Here is a 6,150-nt window from a genome sequence, read left to right on the forward strand (position 1 = left end):
TCAAATTTGGGTTAATTAACTTTTATTATATAAAAATGTTATCCACAAATGGTACATGCAGACTTAATCACACACAAACATATAAACATACATAATTTCACTGAAACTCCCACAGCTTGAGTCAGAGAAATTCACCATTTGAACTCAGGAATTGCATCTTACGAGAGAAAAAACACAACCAAATCTTTTAGTATCTCAGTATAAATTTATTGGAAAAGCAAAATATCATAACGGGAATATCATTTGGAGCATCTTTCACTTTTGATTAATTCAACATTACTTTCTATTTTCCAGCATACAAAGTTGATTAGAGCAAAGCGAATAAGGGAATATATTAATAATCAGATGATCAGTATTATTGGGACAGTTATGTCACCAATTAAGTCTTTGACACTGAGCAAGACCCCAAAACTTTCTTATTTATAATTTTTAAGAATCTTAAAATGAAAAGAATTATGTCTGTCCTTGTTTCTCACAGGACTATTATGAGAACTATATAAGAAGCACCTGCAAGATCTTTGAGATCTCTAAAGAACTACAGCAACAACAGCCAATAATGCTGACAATGAAAATACAGGATGGTATATTGTGCTTTATAGTACTTTGGGGCAATCAGAATTCAATATTAATTGATACTTCTAATAAGTAACATTAAAATGTCTCTAAGTGCCAAAAAAGTCACAGTTATCATCTCAAACTCTGATTAGCATTCAGTATGGTATTAATGTTAACCTATAAGGGAAGACCAAACAAACCAGGAATTTATTTATTAAAAAATGTGCATTTATTCTTACATATTTAAACTTCCATCACCTTCAATGTACTCTCCATTTGATGTAACACACCTATCGAGACATTTTTTTTCCAATGCTCAAGACAGTTTTTGAACTGTCTTTGAGCATTGATTTTGATGCCTGTTAGGGTTTTTGCCTTTTTTTTGTTATACCTCTTCCGCGTTGGCAAAACATTTCCCTTTGATGACTATTTTTATCCAGGGAAACAAAGAAACAAAAAAGTAACTCAGGGTGAGACTGGGTGAATAGGGAGGATGGATCATGGGGGTCAGGCCATTTTTGATCAAAAACTGCTGAACAGCCAGGGCCGGTGTGGCTCAGTGGATTGAGCACTGGCTTGCAAACCAAAGGGTCACTAGTTTGATACCCAGTCAGAGCACATGCCTGGGTTGGGGGCCAGGTCCCCAGTAAGGGAGCATGTGAGAAGCAAACACACATTTATGTTTCTCTTCCTCTCTTACCCTCTGTCTAAAAAAATAAATAAGTAAATAAAATATTTTTAAAGTAATTTAAAAAACCTGCTGAACACTCAGTGAGGTGTGGGCAGGTGCATTCGTAAAATAAACCATTATGAAACGGACAAACACATTGAGGGAATCTTCAAAAAAAATCCACTGAAGCCAAATGCAGCCTCTCACAATGCCAGCTGGTACACTGATACAGATGGGTTCCTAGAATACTCACCTAGCAAGGGAAGCCTTGAAGAGGCTTGCCCTCCAAAAGATAATTCCGTTTTTTTGGTCCCCTCTCATATTTTACTGTATTTGTTACCAAACTAAAGAAGGGACTCAGCTGCCCACCTTCACCAATAGAAAAATAGTAGATGCAGAGGTTGGTGAGAAAAGAAAGTGGTCTTTATTCAAATGAGACAAACCTGGGAGAATGGCAGACCCTTGTCTCAAATCCCATGCCCTCTGAGAAACACAGAGGAAACCCCAGCCACCGTCAGCCAGACAGAACCACAGTTCCTTCTCCCATTTAAAATACCATCCCTTGGGGACTGCAGGTGACTACTGAGTGGTCATACAGGTAGCTCAGCTTTTCCCCTAGCCACTGTAAGACCTCAGGCTTCCTCCTCAGAACCCACATGTGGGGCCAGAAGCCACATGGCTTCTAGGGCCAAAAGGTCCCACAAATGCACTGGCCTGTACATTCAGGAGGTGGCCAAGTACCCATCCCTTCCTTCCCCTGGCTTTATATTAGTTTACCCTGGGGGCTGGACCAGGTGCTTCCTCAGCCCCAATCTTCCCCAGCTCCAGGATGGTCCACTCCCACAACACATCCCTCCTTTTCCTAAGGCTACACTGACGGGTTTCTCTGGCACATTCCCCATTACCCCCGCTGCCATTCTGACCTCTACAGTTTATGTGCCTGCTTTCCCCTGGTGCCACCCCCAATCAGGTACCAGAAGTGGGTTGGAGTGCTTTCCCTTTCTATCCTATTGTCTCGCTGCCTTGCGCGTGTTCAGTGCAGAACTTCCTCCAGTCCCCGTCTTGTCCAGGGGTGGTGTGATCAGTCCCCAGGAGCAGGACACGCTGCTGGCAGGTCAGAGGCACAGCGGCGGAGAGTTCACAAGGCACTAGCTTGGTTACCCGGACAACGCAGCCTAGCCTGCTGCCTCTGAGGGTTCTGGTTCATAGACTCCTCCTGCAGCCCCTCCTCTTCCCTGTAGTGCGGCCAGGCGGTTGATATCGGGTTCATAAATTAAAATATTGATGGTAACACTGAGGCACAGAAATCCATTAATTCACTTAGCAAATCTTACTAAGCTCCTATAACGCATGATGCCTTGATAAAGCAGTATTCAAGAACCAGGTAAAGAACATGATGTTGAGAAATAAATATGAAAGAATCAGATAAATACCCAGTTGTTCTAAAAATATATATTTATTGCCTAATTCATGAAAAATGGATCTAAATTTTAAAAACTGTAATGTGAAGTAAAAAGTACATGATTCATAAAATAATGGCAGAGAATCAATTTTTGGAATACAAATTAAAAAATGAATATATCCTGTTGGGTACTTGCATTACTTTGCTTGTGCTACCATAACAAAATACCACAGATAGAGTTGCTTATACAACAGAAATTTAGTTCTCACATTTCTGGAGTCTAGAAGTCCAGTAGCAAAGTAATAGAAAAGTTTGGTTTCTTTTGAGACCTTTCTTCTCTGCTTGCTGATGTCACCTTCTCACAGTGTCTTAAACGATCTTTCTTCTATGCATGCACATTCTTGGTGTCTCAGTGTAGGTCCAGTTTCTTTCTTCCTACACGGATACCAGTCAGATAGAATTAAAACACAACAATGTAATCCTATTTAACCTTAATTAATTTTTAAAGGCACCCATCTTCAAAATAGTGTCACATTCTGAAGTCCTGGGGGTTAGGACTTCAACATAGACATTTTGGGGGAACGCAGTTCTCCTACAATGGTAAGGGAATTTCAAGGCAGAGATTTGTCAGAAAAATAAAATTTACTAAAACTACATAGGTAAAAATGTGGAGAGCTACTCCTTAAATTGAAGATTGTGTTTATTTATCTTTAATGTAATTACTGAAACATGGTTTAAATTAACCAAGTAATTATTTTCTATTTGTATTGTATTCTTTGTTCTCTCACTTCTTATTTGGATAATTGTATACATCATTTGTTATTTCAATTTTTCCCTCTGTTTGCCTGTTAATGATTTTTTCTATTCCTTAAGCTGTTATACTAAAGAATAATACATTAATTTACCCTTGGCATTGTAGCCATCTCACATGAATGATTATTTTAATCACTTACCAGCTGATGCCAGGGTCTTTATTCCATTCTACCATTTTCCCTCCATTTGTGCTATTTTTTGCCACATCTATATGTAATTCATCATATGATATATTATTGTTGCATTTTAATGTCAATATTTATTCATATTGATCCATTGAAATGTATTTTTATATTTCCTCTTCAATTTCCATTCTTCTGTCTGGAATAATTTCCTTTGGTTTGAAGAACTGTTTTTTCATATATATTTTACTTCAGAAGAAAAATCATGTTGATTATGTAGAAAAAAGTATTATTTAGGTTTAAAAGATAATTTTAAAAGTAAAGAATTAAAGACTAGTACTTGTTTTCTTTTAACATTTTAAGATGGCATTCCATTTATCTGTGGTTTTCCTCTTTCTTTTAAAGTCAGCTTTCAGTATTATTATTGGTACTATTAAGGTAATATGATTTTCTATTCTCAGTCTGCTTTTAATTTTTTTTCCTTAGATTTTCAGCAGTTTTACTATGGTGTGCCTGGATTTGTGTGTTTATCCATCTTCAATTGAGAGCCCAATATATTGCTGCAACTATGGGTTTGATTTTGTGTCAATTTTTGAAAATTCTGGAATATTACTTCTTTAACTGTAGTTCATGTTATCTATTCTTTCTAATTCATTTCCAGGAATCCAATCATCAATCTTATAAACTTCTTACAAATTTTTCTATATTTTTTCCTTCTTCCACATTTACAGAATCCTCCTTTGATTCTTTTTTTTTCTTTTCTTTTCTTTTTTTTTTTTTTTTTTTTTTACTGCAGCTCTTTTATTTTCCTCACAATGATGTGAGGAACCAACACAATGATGTGTTGCTGGGGCCTAATGTTCTCAAATGACAGTAGAAAACCAAAATTTGTCATCTCTTAAAGAATTGAGAATTGCATACAAAAGCCTTACATAAATTAAAAAAAATAAATAAATTTTCATGTGGAAATGTAAACTGTTTTCCACCTCAAGGCAAGTAACAATCCAGATGTTCTGGCAGGAAACATCACTCACTGCAGCCAGCCTGTTGTCCTTGTTGTCTCACAGCTCTGTGCTCTGTTTCTCCACACCCCCAGGGTCCACTGCCCTCTCAGATCACCACAGAAGAAGATATCCCTGTGCTTGTCATCAACAATGGCTCCAGCATGTGTGAAGTGGCCCTTGCTGGGGATGACGCACCCAGCTGTGTTCCCCTCCGTCGTCCTGTACCCATGACACCAGGGTGTCATGGTGGGCATAGGGCAGAAAGACAGCTATGCAGCCTATGAGGCCCAAGAGCACGCACCACATCCTGACCCTGAAATACCCCATGGAGCAAGTCATTGTTACCAACTGGGAGGACATAGAGAAGATCTGGCACCACGACTTCTGCATCCAGCTGCGTGCGGCTCCTGAGGAGCAGCCTGTGCTGCTGACAGAATCCCCCTGAACCCCAAGTCCACCTATGAGAAGATGATTCAGTTCATGTTGCAGACCTTCAACATGCCCGTCATGTACATTGGCAATCAGTGGCAGGTCGGCGCTGTCCCTGTAGACCTCTGGCAGCACCACTGGCATTGTCATGGACTCTGGGGACGGGGACACCCACACAGTGCCCATCTAGGAGGGGTACGTCCTCCCCCAAGTCATCCTGCATCTAGACCTGGCTGTCCGGGACCTGACAGATTACCTCACGAAGATCCTCACTGAGCGTGGCTACAGCTTCACCACCATCACCCAGTAGGAAATCATGGGTGACATCAAGGAGAAGATGTGTTATGTTGCCCTGGACTTAGAGCAGGAGATGGCCACAGCTGTGTCCTCCTCCCTGGAGAATCCTCATTTGATTCAATGTATCACTGTATACAGAACCAAGAGCTGAATCATCATTTGCCCCAGCTTGTCATGACATTCACATTCCCTTCCCCTTCTCCAGATTTTCTCTCTGAGTGCTCTTCTGGTACCAATGTCTAGGATTCTAAATTTTGGTTAATGGAACAGAAATGTTGCAAGGATGTTTGACAATATTTTGCGTCATGGATCAATCCTTTAGTGGCAAAGAGCTTTTTGCCCCTGCACTTTTCTTCCACCTGGAATATTGATTAGAGGATGTGCTGCCTAGACTTAATACAACCCTCAGTGAGTTTGAGGCTAACTGTGAGAATGATGTTGAAAATGGTGAAGTGGTGAAATTTGAAAATTCTGGGCCCTTGAAGAATTTGTTTAGCTACTGTACCAAACCTAGAAGTATCCTCCTTCAGTCTTCCTGTTATATGAGTAATTCAGTGGCTTTATTGTTCAGTCCTCTTTGGTGCGGTTTTTATAAATTAAAGCTGACAGATGCAAATGAAGAGAAGATGTCTAGATAGCTTAGAAGGATTTAGGAGGGACTGACTGTTCTAGGCAGAATTATCTGTTTAGGCTAAGATACAATGGCATAAGGAGAGGTTATACAAAGGAACCCATGTATAAATCAGTATTGATACTGATAGTAATGCTGACTAGTGTATGGCTCTGTAACTAAATTTTTATTATAAAAAACATCAGTGGTGAAAGTATTTGGGGAAAAGGGAAGTGAACCTTGAAGTG

At 39.5% G+C, this 6,150-nt stretch overlaps 1 pseudogene; it reads left to right on the forward strand.

Annotated features, from left to right (window-relative positions):
• The first annotated feature begins 4,727 nt into the window (after nucleotides 1-4,727).
• Nucleotides 4,728-5,623, forward strand: LOC128781239 (actin-2-like; annotated as a pseudogene).
• Nucleotides 5,624-6,150: the final 527 nt, after the last annotated feature.

The sequence above is a fragment of the Desmodus rotundus genome, chromosome 6 (genome assembly GCF_022682495.2).
Source record: "Desmodus rotundus isolate HL8 chromosome 6, HLdesRot8A.1, whole genome shotgun sequence".
Taxonomy (NCBI): domain Eukaryota; kingdom Metazoa; phylum Chordata; class Mammalia; order Chiroptera; family Phyllostomidae; genus Desmodus; species Desmodus rotundus.